Below are 17994 nucleotides of genomic sequence, written 5' to 3'. Positions count from 1 at the left end.
CATTAATACAAAAGCACAATGCCGACTTAAGTACAAGAGGACTGGCATTCTAAATTTCTATGATTTGAACCTCTCCAGTGAGTCCAGGTTTAGATTCCGATGCTCCACTTCAGGATTACTGTATCCCTTGGACCTTCATATTGACGATGAAACACAGATGTTACATCCGAATTTAATACAAAAGGCACAATGCCGATTTAAGTACAAGAGGACTGATACTCCAACATTCTATTATTTGAACCTCTCCTGTGAGTCCTCTTTTAGATTCCGATGCTTCGCTTCAGGTTTAGTGTAACCCTTGGAATTTCTTATTGACGATGAAACACAGAAATTGCATCCGAATTTAATACAAATGGCACAATGCCGACTTAAGTACAAGAGGAGTGACACTCTAACTTTCTATGGTTTGAACTTCTCCAGTGAGTCCAGTTTTAGTCTCCGATGCTTCACTTCAGGTTTACTGTATCCCTTGGACCTTCTTATTGACGATGAAACTCAGAAATTGCATCCGAATTTAATACAAAAGGCACAATGCCGACTTAAGTATAAGAGGACTGACACTCAAACTTTCTATGATTTGAGCCTCTCCTGTGAGTCCAGTTTTAGATTCTGATGCTTCACTTCATGTTTACGTTATACCCCTGGACCTTCTTATTGACGATGAAACACAGAAATTGCATCCGAATTTAATACAAAAGGCACAATGCCGACATAAGTACAAGCGGACTGATACTCTAACTTTCTATGCTTTGAACCTATCCCGTGAGTCCAGTTTTAGATTCCGATGCTTCACTTAATGTTTACTGTATCCCTGGGACCTTCTTATAGACGATGAAACACAGAAATTGCATCTGAATTTAATACAAGAGGCAAAATGCCGACTTAAGTATTGGAGGACTGACACTCTAAACATTCCATGATATGAACCTCTCCTGTGAGTCTAGTTTTAGATTCCGTGCTTTACTTCAGGTTTACAGTATCCCTTAGACCATCTTATTGACGATGAAACACAGATATTGCATCCGAATTTAATACAAAAGGCACAATGCCGACTTTTGTACAAGCGGACAGACACTCTAACTTTCTATGATTTGAACTTCTCCTGCGAGTCCAGTTTTAGATTCCGATGCTTCGCTTCAAGTTTTACTGTATCCCTTGGACCTTCTTATTGACGACAAAACACTGAAATTGCATCCGAATTTAATACAAAAGCACAATGCCGACTTAAGTACAAGTGGACTGACACTCTATTTTTCTATGATTTAAAACCTCTCCTGTGAGTCCAGTTTTATTTTCCGATGCCTCACTTCAGGTTTACTGTAAACCTTGGACCTTCTTATTGACGATGAAACACAGAAATTGCATCCGAATTTAATACAAAAGGCACAATGCCGACTTAAGTACAAGAGGACTGACACTCTAACTTCCTATGATTTGAACCTCTCCTGTGTGTCCGATTTAGATTCCAATGCTTCACTTCAGGTTTACTGTATACCTTGGACCTACTTATTGACGATGAAACACAGAAATTGCATCCGAATTTAATACCAAGGGCACAATGCCAACTTAAGTACGAGAGGACTGGGATTCTAAATTTCCTTGATTTAAAAACCCCTCCTGTGAGTCCAGTTTTAGATTCCGATGCTTCTCTTCAGGTTTTCTGTATCCCTTGGAACATCTTATTGACGATGAAACACAGAAATTGCATCCTAATTTAATACAAATGGCACAATGCCGATTTAAGTACAAGAGGACTGACATTCTAACTTTCTGATTTGAAACCGCTCCTGTGAGTCCAGTTTTAGATTCCGATGCTTCACTTCAGGTTTACTGTATCCCTTGGACCTTCTTATTGACGAAGAATAACAGAAATTGCATCCGAATTTAATACAAAAGGCACAATGCCGTCTTAAGTACAAGAGGACTGACACTCTAACTTTCTATGAATTTAACCTCTCCTGTGAGTCCAGTTTTAGATTCCGATGCTTTGCTTCATTTTTACTGTATCCTTTGGACCTTCTTATTGACGATGAAACACAGAAATTGCATCCGAATTTTATACAAATGGCACAATGCCGACTTAAGTAACAGAGGACTGACACACTTACATTCTATGAATTGAACCTCACCTGTGAGTAAAGTTTTAGTTTCCGATGCTTCATTTTTGCTTTACTATATACATTGGGCCTTCTCATTGACTATGAAACACAGAAATTGCATCTGAATTTAATACAAACGGCTCAATGCCGACTTAAGTACAAAAGGACTGACACGCTAACGTTCTATAATTTGAACCTCTCCTGTGAGTCCAGTTTTAGTTTCCGATGCTTCACTTCAGGTTTACTGTATCCCTTGGACCTTCTTATTGACGATGAAACTCAGAAATTGCATCCGAATTTAATACAAAATGCACAATGCCGACTTAAGTACAAGAGGACTGACACTCTAACTTTCTATGATTTAAACCTCTCCTATGAGTCCAGTATTAGATTCCGATGCTTCACTTCAGGTTTATTGTATCACTTGGACCTTCTTATTGACGTTTGAAACACAGAAATTGCATCCGAATTTAATACAAAAGGCACAATGCCGGACTTAAGTACAAGAGGATTGACACTCTAACTTTCTATGATTTGAAAATATCCTGTGAGTCCAGTTTTAGATTCCGATGCTTCACTTCATGTTTACTGTTTACCTTGGACCTTCTTATTGACGATGAAACACCTGAAATTGCATCCGACTTTAATACAAAAGGCACAACGCCAACCTAAGTACAAGAGGACTGAAACTCTAAATCTCTATGATTTGAACCTCTCATGTGAGTCCAGTTTTAGATTCCGATGATTCGCTTCATGTTTACTGTATACTTTGGACCTTCTTATTGACGATGAAACACTGAAATAGCATCCGAATTCAATACTAAAGGCACAATGCCGAGTTAAGTACATGAGGACTGACACTAACTTTCTATGATTTGAACCTCTCCTGTGAGTCCAGTTTTAGATTCCGATGCTTCACTTCAGGTTTACTGTATCCCTTGGACCATCTTTTGACGATGAAACACAGAAATTGCATCCGAATTTAATACAAAATGCACAATGCCGACTTAAGTACAAGAGGACTGACACTCTAACATTCTATGATATGAACCTCTCCTGTGAGTCTAGTTTTAGATTCCGATGCTTTACTTCAGGTTTACTGTATCCCTTGGACCTTCTTATTGACGACAAAACACTGAAATTGCATCCGAATTTACTACAAAAGGCACAATGCCGACACTAGTACAAGTGGACTGACACTCTATTTTTCTAAGATTTAAACCTCTCCTGTGAGTCCAGTTTTAGATTCCGATGCCTCACTTCAGGTTTACTGTAAACCTTGGACCTACTTATTGACGATGAAAGACAGAAATTGCATCCGAATTTAATACAAAAGGCACAATGCCGACTTAAGTACAAGAGGACTGACACTAACTTTCTATGATTTGAACCTCTCCTGTGAGTCCAGTTTTAGATTCCGATGCTTCACTTCAGGTTTACTGTATCCCTTGGACCATCTTTTGACGATGAAACACAGAAATTGCATCCGAATTTAATACAAAATGCACAATGCCGACTTAAGTACAAGAGGACTGACACTCTAACTTTCTTTGATTTAAACCTCTCCTGTGAGTCCAGTATTAGATTCCGATGCTTCCCTTCAGGTTTATTGTATCACTTGGACCTTCTTATTGACGATGAAACACAGAAATTGCATCCGAATTTAATACAAAAGGCACAATGCCGACTTAAGTACAAGAGGACTGACACTCTAACTTCCTATGATTTGCACCTCTCCTGTGTGTCCAATATAGGTTCCAATGCTTCACTTCAGGTTTACTGTATACCTTGGACCTTCTTATTGACGATGAAACACAGAAATTGCATCCGAATTTAATACCAAGGGCAGAATGCCGACTTAAGTACAAGAGGACTGGGATTCTAAATTTCCTTGATTTGAACCCCTCCTGTGAGTCCAGTTTTAGATTCCGATGCTTCTCTTCAGGTTTTCTGTATCCCTTGGAACATCTTATTGACGATGAAACACAGAAATTGCATCCTAATTTAATACAAATGGCTAAATGCCGATTTAAGTACAAGAGGACTGACATTCTATCTTTCTGATTTGAACCGCTCCTGTGAGTCCAGTTTTTGATTCCGATGCTTCACTTCAGGTTTATCGTATTCCTTGGACCTTCTTATTGACGAAGAATAACAGAAATTGCATCCGAATTTAATACAAAAGGCACAATGCCTTCTTAAGTACAAGAGGACTGACACTCTAACTTTCTATGAATTGAACCTCTCCTGTGAGCCCAGTTTTAGATTCCGATGCTTTGCTTCATTTTTACTGTATCCTTTGGACCTTCTTATTGACGATGAAACACAGAAATTGCATCCGAATTTGATACAAATGGCACAATGCCGACTTAAGTACAAGAGGAATGACACTCTAACATTCTATGATTTGAACCTCACCTGTGAGTAAGGTTTTAGTTTCCGAAGCTTCACTTCTGCTTTACTATATACATTGGGCCTTCTCATTGACTATGAAACACAGAAATTGCATCTGAATTTAATACAAACGGCTCAATGCCGACTTAAGTAAAAGGACTGACACTCTAACGTTCTATAATTTGAACCTCTCCTGTGAGTCCGGGTTTGGATTCCGATGCTTCACTTCAGGTTTGCTGTATCCCTTGGACCCTCTTATTGACGACGAAACACAAAAATTGCATCCGAATTTAATACAAAAGGCACAATGCCGACTTAAGTATAAGAGGAGTGACACTCTAACATTCTAAGGTTTGAACCTCTCCGTGAGTCCAGTTTTAGATTCCGTTGCTTCACTTCAGGTTTACTGTAACCCTTGGACCTTCTTATTGACGATGAAACACAGATATTGCATCCGAATTTAATACAAAAGGCACAATGCCGACCTAAGTACAAGAGGACTGACACTCTATCTTTCTATGATTTGAGCCTCTCCTGTGAGTCCAGTTTTAGATTCCGATGCTTCAATTTGTGTTTACGTTATACCTGGGACCTTCTTATTGACAATGAAACACAGAAATTGCATCCGAATTTAACACAAAAGGCACAATGCCGACTTAAGTACAAGAGGACTGACACTCTAACTTTCTATGATTTGAACCTATCCTGTGAGTCCAGTTTAAGATTCCGATGCTTCACTTCATAATTACTGTATCCCTGGTACCGTCTTATTGACGATGAAACACAGAAATTACATCTGAATTTAATACAAAAGGCACATTGCCGACTTAAGTACAGGAGGAGTGACACTCTAACATTCTATGATATGTACCTCTCTTGTGAGTCTAGTTTTAGATTCCGATGCTTCACTTCAGGTTTACTGTATCCCATGGACCATCTTATTGACGATGAAACACAGAAATTGCATCCGAATTTAATACAAAATGCACAATGCCGACTTAAGTACAAGAGGACTGACACTCTAACTTTCTATGATTTAAACCTCTCCTGTGAGTCCAGTTTTAGATTCCGATGCTTCACTTCAGGTTTACTGTATCCCTTGGACCTTCTTATTGACGATGAAACACAGAAGTTGCATCCGAATTTAATACAAAAGGCACAATGCCGACTTAAGTACAAGAGGACTGACACTCTAACTTCCTATGATTTAAACCTCCCCTGTGAGTCTAATTTTAGATTCCGATGCTTTACTTCAGGTTTACTGTATCCCTTAGACCATCTTATTGACGATGAAACACAGAAATTGCATCCGAATTTAATACAAAAGGCACAATGCCGACTTTTGTACATGCGGACTGACACTCTAACTTTCTATGATTTGAACTTCTCCTGCGAGTCCAGTTTTAGATTCCAATGCTTCGCTTCAAGTTTACGGTATCGCTTGGACCTTCTTATTGACGACAAAACACTGAAATTGCATCCGAATTTAATACAAAAGGCACAATGCCGACTTAAGAACAAGAGGACTGACACTCTAACTTCCTATGATTTAAACCTCTCTTGTGAGTCTAGTTTTAGATTCCGATGCTTCACTTCAGGTTTACTGTATCCCATGGACCATCTTATTGACGATGAAACACAGAAATTGCATCCGAATTTAATACAAAATGCACAATGCCGACTTAAGTACAAGAGGAGTGACACTCTAACATTCTATGATATGTACCTCTCTTGTGAGTCTAGTTTTAGATTCCGATGCTTCACTTCAGGTTTACTGTATCCCATGGACCATCTTATTGACGATGAAACACAGAAATTGCATCCGAATTTAATACAAAATGCACAATGCCGACTTAAGTACAAGAGGACTGACACTCTAACTTTCTATGATTTGAACTTTTCCTGCGAGTCCAGTTTCAGATTCCGATGCTTCACTTCAAGTTTACTGTATATCCTTGGACCTTCTTATTGACGACGAAACACAGAAATTTCATCCGAATTTAATACAAAAGTCACAATGCCGACTTAAGTACAAGAGGACTGACACTCTAACTTCCTATGATTTAAACCTCCCCTGTGAGTCCAGTTTTAGATTCCGATGCAGCACTTCAGGTTTACTGTATACCAAGGAGCTTCTTGTTGACGATGAAACACAGAAATTGCATCCGAATTTAATACAAAAGGTACAATGCCGACTTAAGTACAAGAGGACTGACACTAACTTTCTATGGTTTGAACCTCTCCTGTGAGTCCAGTTTTAGATTCCGATGCTTCACATCAGGTTTACTGTATCCCTTGGACTATCTTATTGACGATGAAACACAGAAATTGCATCCGAATTTAATACAAAATGCACAATGCCGACTTAAGTACAAGAGGACTGACACTCTAACTTTCTATGATTTAAACCTCTCCTGTGAGTCCAGTTTTAGATTCCGATGCTTCACTTCAGGTTTACTGTATCCCTTGGACCTTCTTATTGACGATGAAACACAGAAGTTGCATCCGAATTTAATACAAAAGGCACAATGCCGACTTAAGTACAATAGGATTGACACTCTAACTTTCTATGATTTCAACCTTTCCTCTGAGACCAGTTTTAGATTCCGATGCTTCACTTCATGTTTACTGTTTACCTTGGACCTTCTTATTGACGATGAAAGACTGAAATTGCATCCGACTTTAATACAAAAGCACAATGCCGACTCAAGTACAAGAGGACTGGCATTCTAAATTTCTATGATTTGAACCTATCCTGTGAGTCCCGTTTTAGATGCCGATGCTTCATTTCATGTTCACTGTATCCCTGGAACCTTCTTATAGACGATGAAACACAGAAATTGCATCTCAATTTAATGCAAAAGGCACAATGCCGACTTAAGTACAAGAGGACTGACACTCTAACATTCTATGATTTGAACCTCTCCTGTGAGTCCAGTTTTAGATTCCGATGCTTCGCTTCAGGTTTACTGTATCCCTTGGAATTTCTTATTGACGATGAAACACAGAAATTGCATCCGAATTTAATACAAATGGCACAATGCCGACTTAAGTGCAAGAGGAGTGACACTCTAACTTTCTATGGTTTGAACCTCTCCTGTGAGTACAGTTTTTGTTTCCGATGCTTCACTTCAGGTTTACTGTATCCCTTGGACCTTCTTATTGACGATGAAACACAGAAATTGCGTCCGAATTTAATACAGAAGGCACAATGCCGACTTAAGTACAAGAGGACTGACACTCTAACTTTCTATGATTTGAGCCTCTCCTGTGAGTCCAGTTTTAGATTCCGATGCTTCACTTCATGTTTACGTTATACCCTGGACCTTCTTATTGACGATGAAGCACAGAAATTGCGTCCGATTTTAAAACAAAAGGCACAATACCGACATAAGTTCAAGCGGACTGATACTCTAAATTTCTATGATTTTAAACTATCCTGTGAGTCCTGTTTTAGATTCCAATGCTTCACTTCATGTTTACTGTATCCCTGGGACCTTCTTATTGACATTGAAACACAGAAATTGCATCTGAATTTAATACAAAGGCACAATGCCGACTTAAGTACTGGAGGACTGACACTCAAACATTCTATGATATGAACCTCTCCTGTGAGTCTAATTTTAGATTCCGATGCTTTACTTCAGGTTTACTGTATCCCTTAGACCATCTTATTGACGATGAAACACAGAAATTGCATCCGAATTTAATACAAAAGGCACAATGCCGACTTTTGTACATGCGGACTGACACTCTAACTTTCTATGATTTGAACTTCTCCTGCGAGTCCAGTTTTAGATTCCAATGCTTCGCTTCAAGTTTACGGTATCGCTTGGACCTTCTTATTGACGACAAAACACTGAAATTGCATCCGAATTTAATACAAAAGGCACAATGCCGACTTAAGAACAAGTGGACTGACACTCTATCTTTCTATGATTTAAACCTCTCCTGTGAGTCCAGTTTTAGATTCCGATGCCTCACTTCAGGTTTACTGTATACCTTGGACCTTCTTATTGACGATGAAACACAGCAATTGCATCCGAATTTAATACAAAATTCACAATGCCGACTTATGTACAAGAGGACTGACACTAACTTCTATGATTTGAACCTCTCCTGTGAGTCCAGTTTTAGATTCCGATGCTTCACTTCAGGTTTACTGTATCCCTTGGACCTTCATATTGACGATGAAACACAGAAATTGCATCCGAATTTAATACAATATGCACAATGGCGACTTAAGTACAAGAGGACTGACACTTTAACTTTCTATGATTTAAACCTCTCCAGTGAGTCCAGTTTTAGATTCCGATGCTTCACTTTAGGTTTACTGTATTCCTTTGACCTTCTTATTGAAGATGATACACAGAAATTGCATCCGAATTTGATATAAAAGGCACAATGCCGACTTAAGTACAAGAGGATTGTCACTCTAACTTTCTATGATTTGAACCTATCCTGTGAGTCCAGTTTCAGATTCCGATGCTTCACTTCATGTTTACTGTTTGCCTTGGACCTTCTTATTGACGATGAAACACTGAAATTGCATCCGAGTTTCATACAAAAGCACAATGCCGACTTAAGTACAAGAGGACTGGCATTCTAAATTTCTATGATTTGAACCTCTCCAGCGAGCCCAGTTTTAGATTCCGATGCTTCACTTCAGGTTTACTGTATCCCTTGGACCTTCTTATTGACGATGAACACAGAAGTTACATCCGAATTTAATACAAAAGGCACAATGCCGATTTAAGTACAGGAGAATTGACACTCTAACATTCTATGATTTGAGCCGCTCCTGTGAGTTCAGTTTTACATTCCGATGCTTCACTTCAGGTTTACTGTATCCCTTGGACCTTCTTATTGACGATGAAACACAAAAATTTCATCCGAACTTAATACAAAAGGCACAATGCCGACTTTTGTACAAGCGGACTGACACTCTAACTTTCTATGATTTAAACTTCTCCTGCGAGTCCAGTTTTAGATTCCGATGCTTCGCTTCAAGTTTACTGTATCCCTTGGACCTTGTTATTGACGACAAAACACAGAAATTGCATCCGAATTTAATACAAAAGGCACAATGCCGACTTAAGTACAAGAGGACTGACTCTCTAACTTTCTATGATTTGAGCCTCTCCTGTGAGTCCAGTTTTAGATTCCGATGCTTCACGTCGTGTTTACGTTATACCCTGGACCTTCTTATTGACGATGAAACACAGAAATTGCATCCGAATTTAAAACATAGGGCGCAATGCCAACATAAGTACAAGAGGACTGATACTCTAACTTTCTATGATTTTAACCTATCCTGTGAGCCCAGTTTTAGATTCCGATGCTTCACTTCATGTTTACTGTATCCATGGGACCTTCTTATTGACGATAAAACACAGAAATTGCATCTGAATTTAATACAAATGGCACAATGCCGACTTAAGTATTGGAGGACTGACACTCTAACTTTCTATGATACGAACCTCTCCTGTGAGTCTAGTTTTAGATTCCGATGCTTCACTTCAGGTTTACTGTATCCCTTGGACCATCTTATTGACGATGAAACACTGAAATATCATCCGAATTTAATACAAAAAGCACAATGCCGACTTAAGTACAAGAGGACTGACACTCTATCTTTCTATGTTTTAAACCTCTCCTGTGAGTCCAGTTTTAGATTCCGATGCTTCACTTAAGGTTTACTGTATACCTTGGACCTTCTTATTGACGATGAAACACAGAAATTGCATCCGAATTTAATACAAAAGGCACAATGCCGACTTAAGTACAAGAGGACTGACACTCTAACATTCTATGATTTGAACCTCTCCTGTGAGTCCAGTTTTAGAATCCGATGCTTCACTTCAGGTTTACTGTATCCCTTGCACCATCTTACTGACGATGAAACACAGAAATTGCATCCGAATTTAATACAAAAAGCACAATTCCGACTTAAGTACAAGAGGACTGACACTCTAACTTTCTATGATTTGAACCTCTCCTGTGAGTCCAGTTTTGGATTCCGATGCTTCCCTTCAGGTTTACTGTATCCCTTGGACCATCTTACTGACGATGAAACACAGAAATTGCATCCGAATTTAATACAAAAGGCACATTGCCGACTTAAGTACAAGAGGACTGACACTCTAGCTTTCTATGATTTGAACCGCTCCTGTGAGTCCAGTTTTAGTTTCCGATGCTTCACTTCAGGTTTACTGTATCCCTAGGACCTTCTTATTGACGATGAAACACAGAAATTTCATCCGAATTTAATACAAAAGGCCCAATGCCGACTTAAGTGTAAGAGGACTGACACTAACTTTCTATGATTTGAACCTCTCCTGTGAGTCCAGTTTTAGATTCCGATGCTTCACTTTAGGGTTACTGTATCCCTTGGACCATCTTATTGACGATGAAACACAGAAATTGCATCCGAATTTAATACAAAAGGCACAATGCCTACTTAAGTACTGGAGGACTGACACTCTAACTTTCTATGATTTGAAGCTCACCTGTGAGTCCAGTTTTGGATTCCGATGTTCCACTTCAGGTTTACTGTATACCTTGGACCTTCTTATTGACGATGAAACACAGAAATTGTATCCGAATTTAATACAAAAGGGACAATGCAGACTTAAGTACAAAAGGACGGACACTCTAACTTTCTATGATTTACACCTCCCTTGTGAGTCCAGTTTTAGATTCCGATGCTTCACCTCAGGTTTACTGTATCCCTTGGACCTTCTTACTGACGATGAAACACAGAAATTGCATCCGAATTTAATACCAAAGGGACAATGCAGACTTAAGTACAAAAGGACGTACACTCTAACTTTCTATGATTTGAGCCTCTCCTGTGAGTCCAGTTTTAGATTCCGATGCTTGACTTCAGGTTTGCTGTTTACCTTGGACCTTCTTATTGACGATGAAACACTGAAATTGCATCCGACTTTCATACAAAAGCACAATGCCGTCTTATGTACAAGAGGACTGGCATTCTAAATTTCTATGATTTGAACCTCTCCTGTGAGTCCAGTTTTAGATTCCGATGCTTCACTTCAGGTTTACTGTATCCCTTGGACCTTCTTATTGACGATGAAACACAGATATTGCATCCGAATTTAATACAAAAGGCACAATGCCGTTTTAAGTACAAGAGGACTGACACTCTAACTTTCTATGATTTGAACCGCTCCTCTGAGTCCAGTTTTAGTTTCCGATGCTTCACTTCAGGTTTACTGTATCCCTTGGACCTTCTTATTGACGATGAAACACTGAAATTTCATCCGAATTTAATACAAAAGGCACAATGCCGACTTAACTATAAGAGGACTGACACTAACTTCCTATGATTTGAACCTCTCCTGTGAGTCTAGTTTTAGATTCCGATGCTTCACTTCAGGTTTACTGTATCCCTTGGACCATATTATTGACGATGAAACACAGAAATTGCAATCGAATTTAATACAAAAGGCACAATGCCTACTTAAGTACAGGAGGACTGACACTCTAACTTTCTATGACTTGAAGCTCACCTGTGAGTCCAGTTTTGGATTCCGATGTTCCACTTCAGGTTTACTGTACACCTTGGACCTTCTTATTGACGATGAAACACAGAAATTGCATCCGAATTTAATACCAAAGGGACAATGCAGACTTAAGTACAAAAGGACGGACACTCTAACTTTCTATGATTTACACCTCCCTTGTGTGTCCAGTTTTAGATTCCGATGCTTCACCTCAGGTTTACTGTATCCCTTGGACCTTCTTACTGACGATGAAACACAGAAATTGCATCCGATTTTAATACCAAAGTGACAATGCAGACTTAAGTACAAAAGGACGGACACTCTAACTTTCTATGATTTGAGCCTCTCCTGTGAGTCCAGTTTTAGATTCCGATGCTTCACTTCAGGTTTACTGTATCCCTTGGACCTCCTTATTGACGATGAAACACAGAAAATACATCCGAATTTGATACAAACGGCACAATGCCGATTTAAGTACAAGAGGACTGACACTAACTTTCTATGATTTGAACCTCTCCTGTGAATCCAGTTTTAGATTCCGATGCTTCACTTCAGGTTTACTGTATCCCTTGGACCATCTTACTGACGACGAAACACAGAAATTGCATCCGAATTTAATACAAAAGGCACAATGCCGACTAAAGTGCAAGAGGACTGACACTCTAACTTTCTATGATTTGAACCTCTCCTGTGAGTCCAGTTTTAGATTCCGATGCTTCACTTCAGGTTTACTGTATCCCTTGGACCATCTTACTGACGATGAAACACAGAAATTGCATCCGAATTTTATACAAAAGGCACAATGCCGACTTAAGTACAAGAGGACTGACACTCTAACTTTCTATGATTTGAACCTCTCCTGTGAGTCCAGTTTTAGATTCCGATGCTTCACTTCAGGATTACTGTTTACCTTGGACCTTCTTATTGACGATGAAACACTGAAATTGCATCCGACTTTAATACAAAAGCACAATGCCGTCTTATGTACAAGAGGACTGGCATTCTAAATATCTATGATTTGAACCTCTCCTGTGAGTCCAGTTTTAGATTCCGATGCTTCACTTCAGGTTTACTGTATCCCTTGGACCCTCTTACTGACGATGAAACACAGAAATTGCATCCGAATTTAATACAAAAGGCACAATGCCGTTTTAAGTACAAGAGGACTGACACTCTAACTTTCTATCATTTGAACCGCTCCTGTGAGTCCAGTTTTTGTTTCCGATGCTTCACTTAAGGTTTACTGTATCCCTTGGACCTTCTTACTGACGATGAAACACAGAAATTTCATCCGAATTTAATACAAAAGGCACAATGCCGACTTAACTATAAGAGAGCTGACACTAACTTTCTATGATTTGAACCTCTCCTGTGAGTCCAGTTTTAGATTCCGATGCTTCACTTAAGGTTTACTGTATCCCTTGGACCATCTTATTGACGATGAAACACAGAAATTGCATCCGAATTTAATACAAAAGGCACAATGCCTACTTAAGTACAGGAGGACTGACACTCTAACTTTCTATGATTTGAAGCTCACCTGTGAGTCCAGTGTTGGATTCCGATGTTCCACTTCAGGTTTACTGTATACCTTGGACCTTCTTATTGTTGATGAAACACAGGAATTGCATCCGAATTTAATACAAAAGGGACAATGCAGACTTAAGTACAAAAGGACGGACACTCTAACTTTCTATGATTTACACCTCCCTTGTGAGTCCAGTTTTAGATTCCGATGCTTCACCTCAGGTTTACTGTATCCCTTGGACCTTCTTACTGACGATGAACACAGAAATTGCATCCGAATTTAATACCAAAGGGACAATGCAGACTTAATTACAAAAGGACGGACACTCTAACTTTCTATGATTTGAGCCTCTCCTGTGAGTCCAGATTTAGATTCCGATGCTTCACATCAGGTTTACTGTATCCCTTGGACCTTCTTATTGACGATGAAACACAGAAATTACATCCGAATTTAATACAAAAGGCACAATGCCGACTTAAGTACAAGAGGATTGACACTCTAACTTTTTATGATTTGAACCTTTCCTGTGAGTCCAGTTTCAGATTCCGATGCTTCACTTCATGTTTACTGTTTACCTTGGACCTTCTTATTGACGATGAAACACTGAAATTACATCCGACTTTAATACAAAAGCACAATGCCGTCTTAAGTACAAGAGGACTGGCATTCTAGATTTCTATGATTTGAACCTCTCCTGTTAGTCCAGTTTTAGATTCCGATGCTTCACTTCAGGTTTACTGTATCCCTTGGACCTTCTTATTGACGATGAAACACTGATATTACATCCGAATTTTATACAAACGGCACAATGCCGATTTAAGTACAAGAGGACTTACACTAACTTTCAATGATTTGAACCTCTCCTGTGAGTCCAGTTTTAGATTCCGATGCTTCACTTCAGGTTTACTGTATCCCTTGGACCATCTTACTGACGACGAAACACAGAAATTGCATCCGAATTTAATACAAAAGGCACAATGCCGACTTCAGTACAAGAGGACTGACACTCTAACTTTCTATGATTTGAACCTCTCCTGTGAGTCCAGTTTTAGATTCCGATGCTTCACTTCAGGTTTACTGTATCCCTTGGACCATCTTACTGACGATGAAACACAGAAATTGCATCCGAATTTAATACAAAAGGCACAATGCCGACTTAAGTACAAGAGGACTGACACTCTAACTTTCTATGATATGAACCTCTCCTGTGAGTCCAGTTTTAGATTCCGATGCTTCACTTCAGGTTTACTGTTTACCTTGGACCTTCTTATTGACGATGAAACACTGAAATTGCATCCGACTATAATACAAAAGCAAAATGCCGTCTTATGTACAAGACGACTGGCATTCTAAATTTCTATGATTTGAACCTCTCCTGTGAGTCCAGTTTTAGATTCCGATGCCTCACTTCAGGTTCACTGTATCCCTTGGACCTTCTTATTGACGATGAAACAAAGAAATTGCATCCGAATTTAAAACAAAAGTCACAATGCCGACTTAAGTACAAGAGGACTGACAATCTAACTTTCTATGATTTGAACCTCTCCTGTGAATCCAGTTTTAGATTCCGATGCATCACTTCAGGTTTACAGTATCCCTTGGACCTTCTTATTGACGATGAAACACAGAAATTGCATCCGAATGTAATACGAAAGGCACAATGCCGACTTAAGTACAAGAGGACTGACACTCTAACTTTCTATGATTTGAAGCTCTCCTGTGAGTCCAGTTTTAGATTCCGATGTTCCACTTCAGGTTTACTGTATACCTTGGACCTTCTTATTGACGATGAAACACAGAAATTGCATCCGAATTTAATACAAAAGGGACAATGCAGACATAAGTACAAAAGGACGGACACTCTAACTTTCTATAATTTACACTCCCATGTGAGTCCAGGTATAGATTCCGATGCTTCACTTCAGGTTTACTGTATCCCTTGGACCTTCTTATTGACGATGAAACACAGAAATTGCATCCCAATTTAATACAAAAGGCACAATGACGACTTAAGTACAAGAGGACTGACACTCAAAATTTCTATGATTTGAACCTATCCTGTGAGACTAGTTTGAGATTCCGATGCTGCACTTCAGGTTTACTGTATCCCTGGGACCTTCTTATTGACGATGAAACACAGAAATTTCATCCGAATTTAATGCAAAAGGCACAATGCCTACATAAGTATAGGAGGAATGACACTCGAACTTTCTATGATTTGAAGCTCTCCTGTGAGTCCATTTTTAGATTCCGATGTTCCACTTCAGGTTTACTGTATAACTTGGACCTTCTTATTGACGATGAAACGCAGAAATTGCATCCGAATTTAATAATAAAGGGACAATGCCGACTTAAGTACAAAAGGACGGACACTCTAACTTTCTATGATTTACACCTCCCTTGTGAGTCCAGTTTTACATTCCGATGCTTCACTTCAGGTTTACTGTATCCCTTGGACCTTCTTGTTGACGATGAAACACAGAAATTACATCCGAATTTAATACAAAAGGCACAGTGCCGACTTAAGTACAAGAGGATTGACACTCTAACTTTCTATGATTTGAACCTATCCTGTGAGTCCAGTTTTAGATTCCGATGCTTCACTTCATGTTTACTGTTTACCTTGGACCTTCTTATTGACGATGAAACACTGAAATTGCATCCGAATTTAATACAAAAGGCACAATGCCGACTTAAGTATAAGAGGACTGACACTAACTTTCTATGATTTGAACCTATCCTGTGAGTCCAGTTTTAGATTCCGATGCTTCACTTCATGTTTACTGTTTACCTTGGACCTTCTTATTGACGATGAAACACTGAAATTACATCCGACTTTAATACAAAAGCACATTGACGTCTTAAGTACAAGAGGACTGGCATTCTAAATTTCTATGATTTGAACCTGTCCTGTTAGTCCAGTTTTAGATTCCGATGCTTCACTTCAGGTTTACTGTATCCCTAGGACCTTCTTATTGACTATGAAACACAGAAATTGCATCCGAATTTAATACAAAATGCACAATGCCGACTTAAGTACAAGAGGACTGACACTCTAACTTTCGATGATTTGAACTTCTCCTGTGAGTCCAGTTTTAGATTCCGATGCTTCAATTCAGGTTTACTATATCCCTTGGACCTTCTTATTGACGATGAGAAACAGAAATTGCATCCGAATTTAATACAAAAGGCACAATGCCGACTTAAGTACAAGAGGACTGACACTCTAAATTTCTATGATTTGAACCTATCCTGTGAGTCCAGTTTTAGATTCCGATGCTTCACTTCATGTTTACTGTTTACCTTGGACCTTCTTATTGACGACGAAACACAGAAATTGCTTCCGAATTTAATACAAAAGGCACAATGCCTACTTAAGTACAGGAGGACTGACACTCTAACTTTCTATGATTTGAAGCTCTCCTGTGAGTCCAGTTTTAGATTCCGCTGTTCCACTTCAGGTTTACTGTATACCTTGGACCTTCTTATTGACGATGAAACACATAAATTGCATCCGAATTTAATACAAAAGGGACAATGCAGACATAAGTACAAAAGGACGGACACTCTAACTTCCTATAATTTACACCTCCCTTGTGAATCCCGTTTTAGATTCCGATGCTTCACTTCCGGTTTACTGTATCCCTTGGACCATCTTATTCACGATGAGACTCAGAAATTGCATCCGAATTTAATACAAAAGGCACAATGCCTACTTAAGTACAGGAGGACTGACACTCTAACTTTCTATGATTTGAAGCTCTCCTGTGAGTCCAGTTTTAGATTCCGATGATCCACTTCGTGTTTACTGTATACCTTGGACCTTCTTATTGACGATGAAACACAGAAATTATATCCAAATTTTATACAAGAGGACATTGCAGACTTAAGTACAAAAGGACGGACACTCTAACTTTCTATGATTTACACCTCCCTTGTGAGTCCAGTTTTAGATTCCGATGCTTCACTTCAGGTTTACTGTATCCCTTGGACCTTCTTAATGACGATGAAACACAGAAATTGCATCAGAATTTAATACAAAGGGCACAATGCCGACTTAAGTACAAGAGGACTGACACTCTAAATTTCTATGATTTGAACCTATCCTGTGAGTCCAGTTTTAGATTACGTTGCTTCACTTCATGTTTACTGTATCTCTGGGACCTTCTTATTGACGATGAAACACAGAAATTGCATCGGAATATTATACAAAAGGCACAATGCTGACTTAAGTATAAGAGGACTGACACTAACTTCCTATGATTTGAACCACTCCTGTGAGTCCAGTTTTAGATTCCGATGCTTCACTTCAGGTTTACTGTATCCCTTGGACCATCTTATACACGATGAAACTCAGAAATTGCATCCAAATTTAATACAAAAGGCACAATGCCTACTTAAGTACAGGAGGACTGACACTCTAACATTCTATGATTTGAAGCTTTCC

Source organism: Schistocerca americana, chromosome 2, assembly GCF_021461395.2.
Source record: "Schistocerca americana isolate TAMUIC-IGC-003095 chromosome 2, iqSchAmer2.1, whole genome shotgun sequence".
NCBI lineage: Eukaryota > Metazoa > Arthropoda > Insecta > Orthoptera > Acrididae > Schistocerca > Schistocerca americana.
Note: the sequence above shows the minus strand (reverse complement) of the source record.